This window comes from Phalacrocorax carbo, chromosome 1, assembly GCF_963921805.1.
Source record: "Phalacrocorax carbo chromosome 1, bPhaCar2.1, whole genome shotgun sequence".
Classification (NCBI taxonomy): domain Eukaryota; kingdom Metazoa; phylum Chordata; class Aves; order Suliformes; family Phalacrocoracidae; genus Phalacrocorax; species Phalacrocorax carbo.
This window is the reverse complement of record NC_087513.1, coordinates 139,374,945-139,396,328: the sequence shown is the minus strand read 5'-3', so window position 1 is coordinate 139,396,328 and position 21,384 is coordinate 139,374,945. Positions and strand designations below refer to the sequence as shown.

General features: G+C 37.0%; 1 long non-coding RNA gene across 1 annotated transcript in view; it reads right to left on the bottom strand.

The window, feature by feature from the left end:
* The window catches only part of LOC135316669 (uncharacterized), a 42,403-nt gene extending 21,717 nt beyond the window's left edge, over window positions 1–20,686 (bottom strand). The window contains exons 1-2 of the long non-coding RNA XR_010375916.1: window positions 20,592–20,686; window positions 15,051–15,242 (exon numbers count right to left, since the gene is read on the bottom strand). This is a non-coding gene — a long non-coding RNA (uncharacterized LOC135316669). The remainder of the gene's footprint in view (window positions 1–15,050; window positions 15,243–20,591) is intronic.
* Window positions 20,687–21,384: the final 698 nt, after the last annotated feature.

Sequence of the window (21,384 nt, the reverse complement as noted above, 5' to 3'; positions counted from 1 at the left end):
TTCCAGCCTACCTTGAAGTATCGAAATTATTCTAGAAAGTGCATACTTGATAAAACATTTCAAACATTTTATTTCATTCACATTTTACTCAACATGCAGTGAAAGTGTATTTGGAAGAAAACATGCTAGTCCCAAATGTGGCAATCATTTGCTACTTTAAATAGATTTTGCATTCCATGTATGTTTTTCTTTGTTCAAGATTTCATTGCCAGGCTGCTGAGCCCTAAAAGTGAGGCCTGGAACATTACGACATTTCAGCAAGCAGTCTGAAGTCAGAGTATTGATTTTTATTTCAGGTATGAAATCAGTATAGTTCAGAAAACTTAAAAAAAAAGCAGCACAGATTTATTTGTTTAGATTTTCTTTATTTTAACTAATTTTAATAGCTAAAACTGCCTTGTTATTGTAATATACCCATGCATTCAATGACCATGAATATATGTCCTTCACCTTTTCCTGAAATAGTCCTAATCCCCACAACAAAATCTGTCTGCCTCAAAATAACCATTTATATGAGAATTACAGCATGAAAGGCCATTATTAGATATATGAATCAATTTACCCAGCTTAAAAAAATTAAAAAAATGTAGTTTTGAGTACCTCACCAGCTCCTGAGTCCATTACTTTCTTTTAACTTACCTGTTTTTTTTTTCTACACCTACACAGTAAACAGAATAAACACAACCATATAAAAGGCATAATTACAGTAGTTATAAAAGTACTGTAAATTCAATATTTAAAATATTATCCTAAAAATCAAATTATGGACTAGAGGTGAAAATTGCTTTATTATTTGCAGTATTTTTACATATTATCTGTAAGACAGAAGGGACTTCCATATTGCTTACTAGTCATATTGATGACAGAAAATATAGAAAATGGCAATGAGAATGATATACCTCTTAGCCTTCTACCTGGAAGAGTACCATGCACTCTTCTGGCACAAAACACCATATTACAAATACCTATAATCCCCATGCTGCCCTGTGACAACCGAGATCAAGTCATTCCAAAGGGCCTAACTGTCTACCAGAACATTATCTGAATAATTTTTAACTTGTCAGTGTGGGAGATTTTCTAGAGAATTTGGACAAGCAAAGAGCTTCTACCCGACCTGCCTCAGGTCCAGGTTCACCCATCCTCATTTGGAAGACAGTATCTCCAAGACAGAGTCTTCTAATACCACAGGAAAGCATCAGCTGAAAACTCAGCATTTCACTGGCTAATCCAAATGCCCTAGATATGTTTAGTATCTAGCCCCACTCTTCTTGCAGCTTTCAGTGTGTATCAAAAGACATGCAGTTTACAGGGACCATATCAAAAGACATGTTATCTGAGAAAAAATGTACTATCAGACAAGCAAGATTTGTTTCACCAAAAAAAATCTGTCAGTGCTTAACAAGCTTCATATTGCTTCTACCCATAAAATCCATACAAACTGGATTTTGAGGTGCTGGGAGAATATACCGATCTATCACTTTGTATCAGCCCTTTCTCCTATACATTGCCTGGACATCAGTAGTTTGGGCTGGCAGAGAAAGAATTATAGTCTAGGTGGACCTTTAGTATGTCTCAGTGAAACCATTTCCACAAGAGGGTGAAAGCTGTGAAGACTTAAAATTTGTTTATAATGATCCTGTAGGACTTTACAAAGACAAGGAGAAAATACTTGAATATCCATGGGGAAGCAGGAAGGAAGCTAGTGTTAAATGGAACAAGTCACAGTGTGAAGCATTTCAGCACTGTCTTTACCAACTAGGGCATTATCTTTTAAAGGTTTGAAAAATAAAAAGTCTATGAAATAAATCGCTACTAAAATTGAAGTTCTCTTGTAAGTCATTCTAGAAAAGCATTTTCTCTGAGTGGCTTCATGTAACCGGCTGTGCCTGAAGAAGCACTGTGAAGGATAAAAATGATAGAAACAGAGCAGTACGTTGTGCTTTCAGTTTATAATCTGGGGAGAAATAGAACCCCCACGCACGATACATTTCAGTTGGTCAGCATATCACCATGACCTGTGCGTAATATACTCCTTTTATAACCACTATGCAGTCAGATTTGGCAGTAGGCTGAAATCATATATAACTCTGCAGTAGGTTCTACTTCATCTGTGTTTTAAGAACTGAGCTGTGTTTTAAGAACTGAGATTTGTATTTTATAGGAAATTAGTTCTGTCTTTAATGTTCAGTTTAGTTTCTTGCAAATGAGTCTAAAAACCCAACCATAACACACAGCAAATGGACTGTGCCAGTGGTACACAGGCTCTACGTGTGAACATATCACATGTTGCACTGCACAAGGCCAAGGGATAGAGATTGTGAATCATAATAAGAGCTGCAAATTTTCTCATGGAGTTTGAAGTACTGTAGACTGACAATAAATACTTTTGCCTTCTTGCTAGACTGAAGCAAGAGAGTTTCCAGTAGAAGGCAGTGGTTGACACACTATCCAAAAGCTCCACTGAAGATCTTCTAATGGAACATGATTGCAATGTTGTGACATTTGCACTCCAAGAAACAAATATTATTATTAGCTTCTTGTCTGTACATTCTTTCTTTTTTTTGATGGCTTCAATACACCTATTATGTGTGGGGAGAAAAATTATCTTGGCAGATTTCCTCAAGTTTTTTAACCACATCCAGTTGGGGGTGGGGAAAAAATTCCTCAACCTTTGGTTATTTCTTGTGCAAACTTAAAATATAAATACTCAATCACAAACAGAAAGCAACCAGAAGAACAGAAAGGTAAAATATCGTGGGGTATTCATTTTAACTATATTTCCTATGGGAAGAACACAGTACGTATTCCTAACTAACCTAGAGTAAAATTAGGATAACTCTGTTACAGTTATTGAATCAAATAGGTACACACATTAAACCAATAGACAGTGTAGTTAGAGAAATAATATATGAACAGGTACAAAGGCAAGTCAAGACTATAAAAATGAACCAATGTTCAGGCAGAGACTTGTAATGATTAAGGGTTTTCAGAAGGACTCTCTCAAGTAGGCATTTGTCCATAAAGGTAACTGTGCTATGACGAAGTTTGCTTAGTAGCAGTTTACATGTGTTTCAGAGCCTGAATGCAATGTGTTGGTGTTCTTGCATTTTATTCTGAAAAGTGTACAGCAAATGGATGCCAAATGGAACCAAGTTCATTTAAAACAGATGAAGGATGCTTTCAAAAGTAACATGATCTTTTCATAGAGCATAGCATGACCATTTGTGTCCAGGTATGAGGACATTTCCACATTGAATAGAAAAAATATTTCAATAATCTGAAACTCTGAAAGGAAACTTCCAGTTCTTTGTTGTTAAAGAATCACTTTAAATACTGTGAAGATACTAGTTCTGCAGCTGACTTCTCATGAGACGGTCTCTTGGTTACAAAGAGATTTCTGGGTTACAGAGTCAAGTATGAATTTTGACCATAAATTTAAGTCCAGTCAAAGGATTTTATTTTTTCTAAAAGTACCACTAGTATCTCTTAAATCAATTTCTGTAATTTGTGATTACAGAAATACCAAGGGAATTAAAAATAAGCAACAAAAATCCTTCATAATCAAGAATTTGCTTGAACACAAACAGGAATGCAGGGCTGTCCTTTGATCCATCAGAGATGAAGGATTTTGCCATTTCATATAAGTTATGTCAATGTGGAGGAAGAACAATATTTTCAGTTATCGAACTTGGAACTAATTATGAACTTGGAACTAATTGTGCTGGTTTTGCACCTGGGGCACGGCAACCCTGGATGTACACACAGACTGGGGAACAAGAGGCTGGAGAGCAGCTCAGCAGAGAGGGACCTGGGGGTTATGGTCGACAGCAAGTTGACCATGAGCCAGCAGTGTGCCCTGGCAGCCAAGAGGGACAAACGAGTCCTGGGGTGCATCAAGCCCTGCATTGCTAGCCAGGAGGTGATTGTCCCGCTCTACCCTGCATTGCTGTGGCCTCACCTTGAGTGCTGTGTGCAGTTTTCAGCACCACAGTACATTAATGATACAAAGCTACTAGAGAGTGTCCAGAGAAGGGCCACAAAGTTGGTGAAGTGTTTACAGGAGAAACCATATAAGGAGTGGCTCAAGTCACTTGGTTTGTTCAGCCTGGAGAAGAGGAGACTGAGGGGAGACCTCATTGCGGTCTGCAGCTTCCTCACAAGGGGAGGAGGAGGGGCAGGCGCTGATCTCTTCTCTCTGGTGACCAATGACAGGACCCGAGGGAATGGCAGGAAGATGTGTCAGGGGAGGTTTAGGCTGGGTATTAAGAAAATGTTCTTCACCCAGAGGGTGGTGGAGCACTGGAACAGGCTCCCCAGGGAGGCAGTCACAGTGCCAAGCCTGACGATCTTCAAGAAGCACTTGGACAATGCCCTCAGAGATATGGTGTAAATTTGGGGTTGTCCTGTGCAGGGACAGGAGTTGGACATCATGATCCTTGTGGGTCCCTTCCAACTCAGGACATTCTATGATTCTTTGATATAACTGACAGTGTATGGATACAACATTAAGAGTAAACAGAAGTATAGCAAATGCTGATCTGTCAGAAGAGGAGCTTTATTTTGTCTATGCTTCTGAAAACAAAATTTTTAGATAAAACCTATATTTATCATTTAACTCTTGTTATTTGCCAAAGTTTTATTGAAATATATCTTTTTAAGGTATGGAGATCTTACATTAGAGCATCTATGTTCCTTAAATAGAAATCTGAAATGATAAAACTGTGTGCAGGAACAAATTCTTTCATTTAGATTCCCTGGTTCCCTTGCTCTAATGTTAATGAATTGGGCTATTTTTCCAAAATATATTTATATTTATACTTTAGGCAACTATTCAGCTCTTTAAGGCTCTCCCTGCTCTATAAATATATTTTAACTACCATTTACCTGCTGAAATATGCTTACAGGAATCACATTTCTCATTGGCAGTCAATATATTTCTGCCTTCATTCTAAGAAATCAATCCCAAGAGAGCCAAAAATTAAGCATTCTCCCCCTCAATTCACTAGTGGACCCAAACTGTCATTAACATAACTAGATTTCACAACAGATTAGGAATGAAGGAATACCACCCTCATGCCTGATACCATAACAGTCAGGGCACTTTGTTTTGGTTTTGGTATTAGAGATCTGACTTCCAACCTCTGAAAAATCTTATTTTGGGTTGGTATACCTCCAAATCTTAAATTTGATAAAAAACAGGAAAAGAAGAAAATCAGATTTATTGTAAGTAAGGATTTCTCATATCTAACAAAAAAAAGTAAGCTTATGAATACTTACCACATCAAGTTTTATGTGAAATAAACATAAAATCCTTTCAGGTCTTTTCTATCCTGCTTTCCCTTTACCTCATTTCAAAATAGCTTAAAGGCTATCTTCTGTCCATAAGGAAATGACCTCTCACTTGAATTTCTATACAGACTTTCAAAGCAGTGATACATAATTTATAGGTCTCACAAGTATCAACTGAAAAACAATTTTATATAACTATTTTTATCTCTTAATCTAATTTAGTTTATCCTGTCAAACTTTTAAAATTAGCTTTGATTTTTGTTAATTCAGGGAGATTAAGTCCCCTTCAGTAAAATTCAAGGATACAAAATTAAAAAAAAGTTTTTTGGATTTATCTAGTTGTTAAAGAAAGTAAGATTAAATTATTAGTGTCTCACACAAAACTAATTAGAATGTCCTCTAAATTCAGAAAAGGGAAGGTGGAGAGAGAAGGGAGAGGGAAGGGAGAGGGAGAGGGAAAGGGAGAGGGAGAGGAAAAGGGAAAGGGAAAGGGAAAGGGAAAGGGAAAGGGAAAGGGAAAGGGAAAGGGAAAGGGAAAGGGAAAGGAATTATAGCATTTTCTCATGTTTTGCAAAAATGCTGTCACTTAGTCTCACTTGCATTTTCTCATTTACAGATTGCTGATACTTAGGATATTGGCTTTCATGAGAAATGTACAGGAGCTATTCCTTGATAGCAGAAAACAACATCTGGGAAGGTAAAGCAGCTTTGCTTTTTGTCAGCCAGAACTTTGGTTATCTGGTTCCTCTAACATTAGTCATCTTGTGTTTACTCTATTCATCTAATACATGAGAGGATTGAAAATCCTTCTCTGCCTGAGGGATTTAAACCTTCCTCATCTAAACTAGAACTGGCAGTACATAAATATAATGTGTATTAACATAAAAAATGCATAATAAAGAAAATTATCCTTGCAAAGATAGTTTTGAAATTACACAAAGATTGTGCCAATTCTTTATCAACATGCTATATAAAATCTACATGAGGGATAAGTTTTCTCAAAAATACCTCACTTCAAAACATATTTTTGTTATACTCATTCTGATTTGTAATTTCTTTGCTTGTATTTAACAGGAACTATTTCAAAGCTATTTGCATAAATGTGTGGTACTTTCATGAGTTTGATGTAACAGGCTCCAAATATATATATTTTATTATAAGGGAAGAGAGAATACTACGTTTCTTTATTAATGATGAAATAAAATTAAGAGAAGAAATCCTCTGTTTATTCACCACCATTCTCAGAAGGGAGAGCTGCTCTGAAGGGAGATCTGGATAGGCTGGAGGAGTGGGCCAGCAAGACCTTATGAAGTTCAACATGGAAAAGTGTAAGATCACGCACCTGGGAAAACATAATCCGGGAGCGCAGCACAGACTGGGATCCACCTGGCTGGAGAGCAGCTCTGTGGAAAGGGACCTGGGGGTCCTGGTGGACAGAAAGCTCAACATCAGCAAACAGTGTGCTGCTGCGGCCAAGAAGGCCAACAGGATGCTGGGTTGCATCAAAAAGGGCATCACCAGCAGAGAGAAAGAAGTCATTATCCCGCTCTACTCAGCGCTTGTCAGGCCACACCTGGAGGACTGCGTACAGTTCTGGTCCCCGCTATACAAAAAAGATGTGGACAGGCTGGAAGGGGTCCAGAGAAGGGCCACCAAGATGATCTAAGGACGGGGAAGCCTGCCATATGAGGATAGGCTGGGAGAACTGGGTTTGTTCAGCCTTGAGAAAAGGAGGCTTAGAAGGGATCTCATCACTGTGTACCAGTACTTAAGGGGTAGCTACAAAGAAGACGGAGACTCCCTTTTTACAAGGAGTCCCATGGAGAGGACAAGGGGGAATGGACACAAGTTGCTCTTGGGGAGATTCCGATTGGACACGAGAGGAAATATTTCATATTGAGGACAGTCACCATTGGAATAATCTCCCCAGGGAAGTGGTTGACTGGGCCACGTTGGACACCTTCAAGAGTCATCTGGACAGGGTGCTGGGCCACCTTGTTTAGACTGTGCTCTTCCTAGGAAGGTTGGACTAGATGAACCCTGAGGTCCCTTCCAACCTGTGATTCTGTGATTTTTTGGTAAGTCAGATAAAAGGTATTAAGTAATCTTAGTTATTTTTTTCCTGAAAGTAAACAAAAATATCTGTTAGGTCTTACATGTTCTCATTCTCACTTAGATCAAAGAATAAATATCACATGTATAAAAACACCATGTTCATCCAGCACCTTGTGCTGGGCAGGTGCTTTTCTCTCTCAAATAGAGGTCCCTATATTATACATGCTGAAGTAGAAGAGATAGGCCAGAAAAATCCTCTAGAAAGATAATAATCCTTTTATTTCAAGTTTAACTGTTAAATTTAGCAAGAATTTCTTGTAGAAATTGCATTCATATCTCCATCACTCTACGATACTGTGTTGGCATGGGTCTTACACAGAGCTTTTAATTAATGTTTTATCATTGAACATTAACCATAAGCATATATCTATTGCAAAGAAGCCCATCTAGCATAAATTTGTCCCCGCATCCACTTGGAGATGTAGCTATTTAAATTGGATGCAACCCAGATACAAAGAAGACAATTTTTTGCACTAGTAGAAAAATAGCTCCATATTATCACTACTGTCTGAACCAAGGAAGAAACAAAAAAAAAACCAAACCCTCACTTTACTTTCAGAATGCATTTTCCTGAACAATTTTCACCTTTTCAAACTACCAAGTATCTTATTTCTCTAAATTTTTTGTTAAAGCTCCTTAGATTCCCCAAGCAATGTTTCATTGCTTTATATTTCCACCAGCAGAATTATTAATTAGCTTCCTCATACTCAAAAGAAACTCCTTATCTCCATCGTATATCTGGAAGTGTTGAGTTATTAAATATAAATGTGATATAAAATATTGGGCAGAACTCAAATCAACCTGTTCCGAATAATGTATTTTTATTTATATATTTTTTCTTTGCCCTTGTTAATCACAGTTTTATATAGATTATATATGTGTGTATGTATATAATGTCACAGTTTCAAAGGGAGGAAATAACTCCTAATTCCCTCATCCAAATTATCATAGGAAGCAAGATATTGACTTTCAATCTACTAAGCCTGAACAGGAACTTCACCTGGGGTCTCCTGTTTCTCAGACAGGGACAGCATCAAGAACAGCGCTCTCTACCACAGCGCAAATATCCAGTCTTTGAAAAAAATACTGTCAGTGAAGCTTACATGAGAAAAGGGATCGCAGATTGTGTATTTCAAGTAAATAAAAGCAAATTTTCACAATAATCAGCAAAATATAGAGGAAATGAAGAGGAAATATAGAGGAAATGTAAGATTACAGAACTTGCCTTTACCAGTCAGCTAGCCCACTAGCTGCTTATAAACAACCATTTTTCAGCTTGCTGTTTTTTTTTGATCCCACTGAACAGGCCCTTCTTCATTGGTATGGAACAGAGAAGGTAGACTGAAAGTACTAGTCTCCTTTCCACATACACTACCAAATCCCAGGACAAGGAGAAAGAAGGTGGTGAAGAAAGACTTCCTCCTAGTGACTTCATTTTTAATTATAGATATTCAATAACCTGTATAAAAATTATTTTTATATTATGCATAGGAAAAATAGAACTACAGATACTTGCATTTTTCAAATTGCTATTCTTTTTTTCATTAGCTGTTTTAGGACCCAGAAGGGCTACAAATAGACTTTTCTGTTCTTGTGACTCTGCTAAGACACCTTTCTTCCTCCTCTAAATGGCCCAATTTACCCTAAACATAACCCTGTGCTGCCTCAGGTCACTACGTAGAGTTTTGGGACAAACAACTTTTCTGTATTTAGAAACATGATACACTTTTAAAGCATATGATCCCATGACCTTTCATATCTAGAATACGTGACTCTGGAGATTTACTTAAAAGCTGAATAAATTCTGAGACATCAGATTTTTCTTTACTAAATGGAGAATTTGTAGAATTTTTATATTTTGAAGCCTTGTAAAATTTATTTGAATAATCTGCATTTGACCTTATTATAATTAAAGTTCCAGACTGTGTGCACAAGTAAAATAACCCCTAAGTATTTCCAAATGTTATATTGCACATGTAAATGAAGTAATTGGCAGCAGTCCCATGCAAAAGTGAACCATGGTATAGTTATGATGTAAAAGTGTGGCTATTCATGTGGATTGACCTAAATATCTTATAGATGGCGCTTTTTTCATACCTGAGGAAAAAACAATATAGTATACTAATGCCTATCTAAAAAGAAGAAAAGTTACACATGACCTCTGTGTGTGTATGTCTTCTCATTCTCTCTGTATAATCAAATATAAGTATCAGTGACACCATCTTGCCTTATTGGTAACTTAAAACATTATGCATCATCTAATTTTTCAGATACATGAAAAATAATTTTTACCATGGAAAACTGTAAGATACATTCAGCTTTAAAAACTGTTCTCTGTTTCCAGTTTCCTATTTTTCATTTTGCATTATGGATTGTGATGCCCCCTAAGGAGCTACATCATGGATGCTGGCAAGACCTTAGCTACTGGGTCTACCTCCCTACATAATTCTGCAGAGCCATCTGAGACAAAAATGTATTTGTAGCCCTTGTAAATTAAGGAGCTGAGAGAATTCAGACACCTAGACAAGAATAAAGAAAAATATTTCTATTTCCCGAATCCAAATCCCACTTCTCCTGCAGAAGAAACATCAAAATGAGTGCTATATAAAATACCAATTTTGCTATCCTAAGAGATCTTTACGTAATATATATTGTATAAGAATGTATTTCCCTATTCAGTTCCCAGAAGTTCATCAGTATAAATCAGAGGTTTCCAAACTGTTGTCCACAAAGACAGGGTAAGCTATCTGCTTCAAAGAAAGATATTAAACTGTATTTCTAGTATTAATTTAAAAGATACACAGTTGGCGAGGAGGAGCTTTTGAATATTGATTGTTTTCTGTTAATTTAAGTCTGGTAACTACTTCTGTTGACCAGCAAATAGTGTCTATCTTGCTTTATGCATTTACATTCCACTGATTTTTTTCCCCCAAATACCTTTTCTAGTTTGGAATTTTTCAATACTTTTTAACTAAGCACTCAGCATCATAGCTTATATATACAGCCAGCAGTGTATCAGTGCTCTCTAGTTTTCCCATCTAGGGAGCTATACATGTTCATTCACTCTCCACTGCAATTCCTTTCTTTCCTGATAATTTTCATGTTATTTCCATCATAGCAAAGCAGAATTTCAGATCTAATATTAAATTCTTTAGCCTATTTTCTAGATAGAAAAATCAGTGGGTTTTCTGACTGCTATGATCTCTCACAAATCAGCTACTTTGATGCTATAAATTGTAATTTTTCTCCATCATTCAATTGAAATATAATTTAATGAAAGAATGCCTTATTTTTTAATCATAGTCTACTTATAAAAGTAGAGAAAGTCTCTTTGGAAAGTCTCTCTGCTTTAGCTGGTGTAACAGGTATTATCAGGACAAAATTGTTGTTTATTTTCCTTAAAGACCTTTTTCCATCTCCTTTGGCCATGTGCAAACTGGAATAGATTTATTTTTTGTTCCCCAAGAAACATCAAGGGATGAAGAAATACACATTAAATTGTTTTATATTTTCTTGTTTGGTATTTTTAAGAATTTTATAGAAGGCCATTGCCAACCTCACATTAGTTGCTATGTGAAATTTTATTGCCCTTGATACTGGTTGCTGCATATTAAACTTTAGTTCTGCAGAATCATATGCTAATATAACATAATAGATAATAGATTGGCGATAGTTTTACTGACTTCACAGAGCAGGGCTTCATGGACCTCAAGAGAAACAGAAATTGTATGATCTCTGAAAGCAAGGTCAGGCTTTGCAGGAAGATTACAGAGCTGTGGGTTGCATATGCAGGGAGAAGACATGTAAGGCCAAAGCTGAACTGGAGTTAAACTGGCTAGTGTTGGGACAGACAACAAGAAATGTGTTTTAAAGTATGTTAATAGCAACAAGAGGTATGAGGAAAACATTGGACCAATGCTTGATGAAAAAGGTCACCTGACAAATAAGATTGAAGAAAAATGTGGAGGCATTCAATGTGTTTTTTTGCCTCGGTCTTTAGTAATACTGGCAGACCTTGGGCTGCCCAGTCCTCTGAGTTTGAGGACCACGAATGCAGGAACAGTTACTGTCCTTCTGTGGACAATGAAACTATAAGGGACTGGTTGTATCAGCTGAATGTTCACAAGCCCCATGAGGCCTGATAGGATTCATCCCAGAGTTCTGAAGGAGCTAGTGAATGTTACAACAAGACCTCTCTCAATCATCTACCAAAGGTCTTGGGAGTCTGGGGAGGTCATTGCTGACTGGAAGCTAGACAATGTTATTCCAATTTACAAGAAGGGTATGAGAGAAGACCCAGGGAACTACAGATCTGTTAGTCTAATCTCTGTTCCTGGAAAAATTATAACGAAGATCATACTGAGTACTATTGAAAGGCATTTAAAGAGTAATGCCATCATCAGGCACAGTCATCAAAGGTTCACAAAAGGAAAATTCTGTTTAACTAATTTGATATCCTTCTATAAGGTCACCCACCTAGTGGATGAGGGGAAGGCAGTGGATGTTGTTTTCTGGACTTTGGTAAGGCTTTTGATACTGTCCCTCACAGCATCCTTCTGTACAAGTTTTCCGACTGTGCTTGGGGTGAAGAACTGGCTGAACAGCACGGCTCAAAGGGTTGTACTGAATGGGGCCACATCTGGCTGGTGACTGATCACCAGTTGTGTTCCTCAGGGTTCAATCCTAGGACCACTTCTATTTAATAAATAGATCCATTATCTGGATGCAGGACTTGAATGCACCACTAACAAGTTTGCTGATGATACCAAACTGGGAGGTGCTTTTGACTCTCTCCAGGGACAGGAGGCCTTGCAGAGGGGTCTAGACAGGTTGAAACATTGGGCAATCATGAATGGGATGAAATTTAACAAGTCCAAATGCCATATTCTGCACCTGGGACTGAGTAATGCTGGACAAGTATAAATTGGGACAGGAGTGGCTGGAGAGCAGCCCTGCAGAAAGGGATCTGGGGGTGCTGGTCGACAGCAGGTTCAATATGAGTCAGCAGTGTGTCCTGGCAGCCACAAGGGCAAACCACATCCTGCCATGCATCAAACACAGCGTAACCAGCCAGTCAAAAGAGGTGATTATCCCGCTGTATTCAGAATTGGTGCACAATTTTAAAAGGATGCACAATTTAAAAAGGATGTTAAGCTATTTGAATGCATCCAGATGAGGGCAACAAAGCTAGTGAAAGGGCTGGAAGGAATGTCTTATGAGGTGCGGCTGAAGACTTCGGTCTCATCTAGTTTGGAGAAAAGGAGGCTGAGGGGCAACCTCATTGTTCTCTACAGCTTCCTGAGGAGGGGAAGTGGAGGGGGAGGTGCTGATCTCTTCTCCCTCGTACCCAGTGACAGGAAATGGTTCAAAGCTTCTCCAGGGGAGGTTTAGACTGGACATTAGGAAGCAGTTTTTTTACCAAGAGGGTGGTCAAACACTGCAATAGGATTCCTAGAGAGGTGGTCGATGCCCCAAGCCTGTCAGTGCTTAAGAGGCATTTGGACAATGCACTTAATAACAGACTTCAGCTTTTGGTCAGCCCTGAACTGGTCAGGCAGTTGGACTAGATGATCATTTTAGGTCCCTTCCAACTGAAATATTCTGTTCTGCTCTATTCTGTTCTGCTCTATTCCATTCCATTCCATTCCATTCCATTCCATTCCATTCCATTCCATTCCATTCCATTCCATACCCATGAGGAAAAATCTAAATTTCTGCCTTTAAGATTAAAGACATAAGCTGCATCTGAAGAAATACTAATCCTACTTCTCATTTTCTAACCTAAAAGAAATCCTCTTCAGAATTCTGCAACTCTTAATTACCCATTCACTCATATAAAAATGACCACTGCTGTGCTAAACCTGTTGAGACCTTAAAACCCAGCTGAGATCATCTCACAGTAACACTAAATAAGATTAATAATGATTATCATACATTTGGTTTATATAATAGACTGAAAACATTTATTACATGTCCATCACAGAAAAGCCACAATGGGTGTGTATATCTCTATTTATCTTAAATATTGTAACTGAGACTTTCTGTTGCAGATACTTACGCAATATGAGAGTATTTTTCTCTCTAGCTTCACCATTGTACTTTAAAAGGCCAGGGATTTTTTTTTTTTTAAGCTGACATGGGAAAGCAAAACTTTCTAAGCAGTTATATAGGAAAAAAGAGATTTAATCATTTAGTTTTACTTAGAAATTTAGATATTCTCTAAGCTCATATTAACAAATGTAGATAAAGCAGTCATGATTTCTGTGTCAAATAGACTTAAAAATAAATGTGTCCTATGACATCTCCACATACTGTTACACCTGTTCAAATGAGCATGGAGCATTCATGCAGCATGATTCTTTCTTCAGTATAATTTTTGACTGTTCTTAAAAATGCAGTCCCACAGTCACAACCTGGCTCCTACTTATGGGGAGACACAAGAATGAATTAGTAGTACTGCTTTTGGGAAACAAACATAACTTTATTGTTGACATCCTATTTATCCCCTGTTGAGAAATAAAGTATCTGCATGTATTTTTGTGTATTGAAATGATGAATTATAACTGTTAAACAAAAATGTAATGCATTTGTTACAGCCACTGAGTAGACAAATTACCATTATGCTGTGCAAGTAATACTTTACAAACCCATTTGTCACACAGGAGAGGTGTTATATGCAATCTGATCCATGCTGCTTAATGTATGAAGTGAACCCTTGATTTTATTCAGCAGATATAAAACAATAACAACTAGCTTACATTCCAGAATCAGTGACAAATACTTTGTTTTCTTAAAAAAGCAAACAGACAGATATTCAGCATCTCTTGTGCATTTGTAAGAAAAATCTGGGATTACATTGCATTTTCACTGGCACTAAGTATACTGAAAACTTCAACATATCACACAAATCACAGCAATTACTACATTACTGTTACCAGTTCAATAGAACTCACTAAACTTTAAATAAATTCAGCATGCTGATGTAAATCAGCAAATATTTCGCCAATTTAAGTACAATTACAGTGACTTATAACTGGTTTAAGTGACAGTACTTCTATCCATTCAGTACAATTTAAACTCCAATTTACAGCAGTGGATGACAAGGCCATGGGTATGATTTCCACTACACTGGGCATTTATTAAGATCTTAAGATGAAGTAGGATAAGAATTTCAACAAGTGCAAGGTAAAAATTAACTTCAGGAAAGGGATCTAGAAAGATCTCTTCAACAACACCCTCATGCTGGAGATGCCTAAAACACCAGCAACTTCCTTGGCCTGAGTATCAACTTCTAAGTCAAGTGCTGTTCCCAGGCCGCAGAACGTCCTGCTGCCTACTCAGGCACTTAGTTCTACCCTGAACTCTCCTGGTATTTAAAAAGAAGGACTAAATACAGACATCTATACCATGGACTTACACATCAAACTTATTTGTCTAGATTCTTCTTTAGTATCAATAAAGAAACACTGGGATCAAGAGTGAAAAAGCACATTAATCTCACTCTCTTACTAGTTCACATTCTATGTCCCTAGATATCCCAGAACAGGAGGCTAGCTCTGCACACAATGGATGCAAATAGAAAACTTTATACGTGTTCAGCATGGTATAAAGGATTTTTGTAATAGATACATAGATAGAGTACTCACCTGTATTTGTTTTCCTTTCCAGCTTCAGGATACAAAGCATCACCAGTTTCCTTCCTTCCAGCTGGGCTGCCAATACCACAAGCATTATGGAGTCAGAAGGTAGGGTACAGTTTGACACTACAAGGCTGAATATAGTTGCCATGTCTATAGATGCTGAGTGCCATCTGAAAAGCTGCAGGATATCCCAAACCTCTGCATGTGACAGATATGGCAAAGAAACAATAGATAAGTAGCCTACCAGGACACCTGGAGAAATAAAAATAACAGTAGATGCCAATGTCTGTGTAGATATAGTTGAGCTGAAGTGACTATAACTACGACTTTCAAGAATATATTTCTAGATTTTCTTACACCATGTAACTTAAATTTATGATTTGCGTTCTGGCTTTTCCATTTGGAACTTGTAAATCCAAGTTTCTAGTTGATATTTGTTGAAATAGAGCCTTTTGTTTTAAGCTCAAGGATGGCCCTTTTTATGATACCACACCAACAATGCTAATTCTTTTCTACCATAAAAAAAGCTGCTAGAAAAAAACTGCTATTCACTTATAAATAGTGACTATTGTCCATTGATTTGGGTCAGAGATGAAGTAAAAGAGAGAAGACGACTAACCACCATGTCAGTGGCCTTTAGTGAGAACAACAGAAAATGTACATAGATTACAGCCCTTGAGCAAATGCAGTAGCAGAAACAAATAACACTGTAAATAAAATATACCTATTTTTAAAAATCATGCCTGCTCCTAAGTCCTGTTGACATGAATGAAAGCTTTGGCATTGAGCTCCAGAGAGGCATAATCCTTTTGATATTAGCAAGTCATCTAGATCAGTCTTCTGGAGACTGTTAAGTCATGGTCCAGGAGCCATGCAGGAATTCAGTAGATTTTATGTTACAAGAACTACAAAAGAGACTGTATGTGTACATGTATATGTGTATCCATATGTATCTTTTTCCTCCCAACTTAGCTGCAGGCTCAGCTCCGTTGAGACTTAGAAAGAAGAGCGAAATACAGTTATCTTGATCTCAAATTTTCACACCAAACCTATTTGTCTAAGCATATCTTTACAGTCAATATACAGAAACTGGTATCTAGACTAGTGCTGAGCAGATAAACCTTATCTAAGGACTCTAGTTATGTCTTTGGAGAGCCTAGTGCAGCAGGCTTAGCCTGTGATAAGTGAGAGAGAGAGAGTAGTAAAAGTGATCAGAAAACCCCACCATTTTAAGAAAATTTCGATTTAGAAGTCCTGTTTATATAACAGCATGGTACACGTCAAGGTAATAACCACACAGAAGCCAGAAAGAATTACCTATGCATAAAGAAAGGCCATTCTCTCTTTACATTTCCATAGGAGAGTTCCTGTGAATGTGTGAACAGGATAGAGAAAGTGTATGTTCACAGGGAGGAAAAGAAATGTCACTGTAAATAGTTTGGGATGCAAAGAATTCAGAACAGGAACAGAAAAATCACTTTTGCAGGCCATTATATAAAATTATCATTAATCAGGATGCTGGCGTTCTGGAGCATACCATGAGTTTCCAAATTCCTGGCCCCCACCAACTCCCAGCCACGTTTTTACAGCAGTTCCCAACAATTTTGTGTTCTCATCACCTGATTTCTGGCATCCTTAATGGATGCAAAACCACAGAAAAACATAGAAAACTATATGACAGGAGCTATGCAGCACAGTCAAAGTCTTTGGAGGTCCTGTTCTCCTTCCTGTAGCAGATGATGGCAAAAAGAAATTAATCTCTTGTTGGTAGTTTTGTGGTTTGATACTTTAAGTGTCACTTTCATCTTTTCCCTTAAGTTTCCATTTTGACTTTATAAAAATGCTAACTTTTTCAAGTGTTTCTATTCTTCCATTTCTTTCTGTATAATGAAGGCATTTCCATGAACTGGTCTTGTTCCTCAAGGATTACTTAAATACAAACTTCAGGAAGGCTTTCAGTGTTCTGTATTCAGTTCTGCATTCAGTTCTAGGAATGCATTGAAACAATCTTTCATCTGCTTTTCTTGTCTCAAAATGAATATCTTCCTGTAAACAGGGTTAACGCCTAATTTTGGCACTTTTTTATATATCAATACATATTGGTAGCCCGATAAGCTCCCCTTTCCTCTCCCATTATTCATTTGTCATTAAGAAGATTAAAATAAAACAAAACAACAAAAAAAGAGCTACATACTCTGGGATAATTTTTTTTAAGTTTTAAGTTTTCCAGAGTTCTTTCTCTGATCCAGGACAGGCAGTTTTACCCTGTGCAAAACTGAATAAGCATAAAAAGGCTAAAGCATTTCATTTTGGCCTGTAACCTTTTATTGCTCCTTTAAAAAAGATATGCTCATTGGCAGCAGATGCACCACAAAGAACTTGATTTCGGTAGTACCTCAATTTATTAACTTTTTAACACTGATACTGACACACAAAAAGATCTATAAATAATGTTACCTTACATTTTCATTAGTTCTTATTTTGGTTTCTATAAAGTGACTTGAAAAATATATCAAGACTGTAAGATGAGTTTACTTTGCCAGTCAGCAGTTGTCTTGGGTTCCTGTTCTCTTTTTAGCACCACTGTGGATGTCCAAATTGAAATCCCAACACCAATGAGCCAGAGAAGTTGTCTGGAATTCTCAACACTTTGTTCACAGCAGATGTTTTCAAGACAGACCTTCTCTTGACTGAAATAAAAGTGTTTATCTTGAGTAATACTAAAGCTGATACAACATTATTTTATTTTTAATTAAAAAACTACAGTGCTTGTTCCCCCCAAAAATAGATATTTTTAAGTATGAAGTCAATATCAAGTTAAAAGAGTAGTTAAATCTGTATTGAGCTACACACATTGAAATTTTTCTGACATATACAGATAGCATCATGCATTACAAAATCTACCTTCTCAATGTATTAACGAAGAATAATTTTATGTTGGTGGGAGCTTAAATATCATGGAAAACATGGTCTCTACACCACTTTATTAACCTGAGGTGCTAGATTCTGATTCCTCCCCAAAGTTCTGTATCCACATTTTAGAAATTATCTAAGCATTACGTTCTGCTCTGAGTACAGGTCAGTTCATTCCTATCATAAAGTTGAAGGGTGATTCAACTATAATATTTTTTCTAAATCATCTAATATAAATAACTACAAAAATTCAGTTACAATAACTATGTATAACAAACCTGGGTACCTTTAAACTGCAGCCTACAGAAAAAATTAATGTGTATTGTCAAGAGTAAAAGTCCTGACTCTAAAAACCACATAGTTAAAACAAAAAAGCCTCATCAAAGTAAAATGGAATTGTACATAAATGCCACCTTCTTTACATTAATAATTATGAAGCAGCAGATGTTCACATGCTAATGAACAAACAAGCCTGCAGGTGAGGCAAATGGATACTTATCCATCTTACATTTTTAGGGACTATGGAACTGATTATCTCAAAATATAAGAAGAATAACATTAATACCACACATTTTTAAAGTGGGCAGACAGCAGTTTTCTGGTTACTAAGAACACTGGTTCATAAGATTTATTTACCGAACATCCCATACATACTTACCATCACTTAAATGCTTATAGTTTCTACTTGGGAAAAGGCACAATATTATAATCCTAGAAAGCTTTGTCCAGCTTCCATGGAACTGTAAAGAGGAAGATTTGTTGCACGAGATTCAATGTAAATAAAGTAAATCCTAGGGGTATTTGTTAGTTCTGGGTTGTAGCAGAGTTAGTACACAAAGTGTGAGAAGAATAACTAATAAGGATAGCTCCTCCCAGGCAGAAAGGAATGGCAAGGTACAGAAGAGAGCGGCAAAAGTAAAGGCACAGCTGCTATCGAGGTGAATTAAACTGACACAAATTAAGGATTAGACATGAAGCTTGGACCCATTTCCTACTTTAATAGAGTTGTGCATAATGTAATCCCTTCATAAATATAACAAAGTCCCTTTTTAGAACCAGCTTTAGGCTAGTTGTAAACTACTTAATAGTATTTGTGGAAAGCAATCATGTTCTTCCCCAAGCTTTCTTTTACCAAGCCAAAGAAGCAACACTTTTTTAGGTACTCTTGTAATATAGAATTTATATATCCTAGTACTGCCTTTGAATCTAGTAATGTTTAACCACTTTTATGAAAATGAATGACCATATCTGTAAATAGTATTCCAGAAAAATGTCTTATTCTTGCCTAGTGACATAGTACTAATATTCTGATAACCAAAAGAAGAAAGGTAATTTTCTAACAGCTAGGTTTTTATAAGAATGAATGAAAAATTTTCAGTGAATTTCCAGATGTTGGTGTGGAATAATAAAAAATATTTATACTAATTTTCATATGCAACAGATTAAAGAACATAAACATAGTGGATCCAAACAACTCTTAAAACATAATTGGAAACATGAATAACGTTAAAGGTAAATAACATGAAATAACATGAGAATAACAGGAAATAACAGGAAAACATGTTTTCAAATGTAGTTTTTTTCTGTAATACATACACTCTAAAAGAAAGTTTACAGAGTATTCTGACTGGAAATCCTGAACATCATTCCATCAATCCTCCCTTCATGTTTCACTTTCAATAAAGTTTAAGTGAAAATTCAAAGAAGGAAAAAGAAGTGCTATTTAATTTTTACCTGGAAAAGTAAAGAAAGTCATAGATTTTCAAGAACATTCTGAGTATTCAAAAAAAACCCCTCACTGTTTTAAAGCTCAATCTTAGCAAAACTCCTGCCAGTGTGAGTGAAAAGTAATAGAAAAGAAACAACTTGTTTATTCTGCTTGCAACCGTTTAATGTGCGTGTTTGTATCCTAAGGCACACAGACATTTTGTGGAAAACTTTTGGAGGAAGTGTGATCTGGGACAGCTCTTCTTTGGTGCTGGATGCCAGGTAACGGCACAGCAGAATGAAATGGGGGCTGGCCTATTACTACTACTGTGCCCTGACAGCAAACACCTAAGTCACTCAGACAACCACCATGTTTTCTATTAGTCAACAATATCCTAATGCTATATCCTTTGAGAAATATTTTTCATGTCAAAATCATATAACTTCACTGTTGTCTTCTTTTCCATTCTTTTCTCTAGCAATAAATACCAGATTTTCTTTTTAATTTAATCTTTCACTGGATGAAAATTAGCCCCTTTCCCAAATGCCAAAATATTATTTTTGCTTGTTAAAAGTTGAGAACCCAGCCTTGGGAGGGGGGGGTGGGGGGGACCACAAAAAATCCAAAACACCAACCCCAAAAAAACACATCTCTCTTTCTTTCTTTGTTTCTTCCCTAATGACAAGAACATGTGTTTCCCACCTTCTGACTGATTTTCCTAGCTCCCTTTCACAGGACAGTTGTGGCAACAATTCCAACAACCCTTAAGCAATTGCCCACCTTTCCCACCTGCGGCAGCGTTTTCTGACTTGAGCAACAGTTTGCAAACCTTTCAGTCTATAAGTGCCTTCTCTGTAGTATTTACTCTTTAATATATATAAAAAACTAATCATTTTTTGTAAGCAACAATAGAATAACATACTTACCAGGATATTGTAACTATTTCTTCAACCTCTGTGGGTTTTCTGCAGGGTGGTGAAGGGAGATTTGGAGAGAGTGTATCACATCATAAGGTAGTTCAGTCAGGAACAGAACTGCAATGTAAATTTTAAAACAAACACCAGTACTAAAAGTGCTGACTTGTCAAGTAAACAATATTAGCACAGACAGTGAATAAATAGTAAATGTTTAACTCCTGTAGAGTCTGAAAGTCATAAGAAAGACACTAAGAAGTGAGGAAAGTGAAATAAAACCACTTAAATCCCATTATAGAAATTTTGATAAGAGGTACTTCAGGCATACTTTGAGGAATTTGAGAATACAAACTACAATAACAGTTCATGGACATCAAAAATGGTATTCTTATATTCACCCTCCAGGACACTTCAATACATTTACCTCTCACAGTACTCACCAGATCTTTCTTATAGGTACTATCCCAACCTGGTTCTCTGCTCAAAATATGTTGCAGTTTGTGGTCCGTGTGCCCAGATTGTTCTGCCCCAATCAGCCTCAGGTCATCTCAGCCATGAAACCTCCTCCCCGCTTTCTTGGTGCACTATCCAGCTGACTCCCTGGTAGGTCTCTCCACAGAGATTTTTTCTCTGACTCATTTTTTCCTGACTCCATGGGGAGTGACTTTACGCTTTACTTCTGCTCTTCATCTTTTCAGGCTATGTCCTCCAGTGTGCTCAGCCAGAGAGCTCCTCTACCCAGCACTAAGCAGCAGGGCAGGAGCTTCTCCAGACATGCTGGCCTCCCTGCAGCCACACCCCCCAA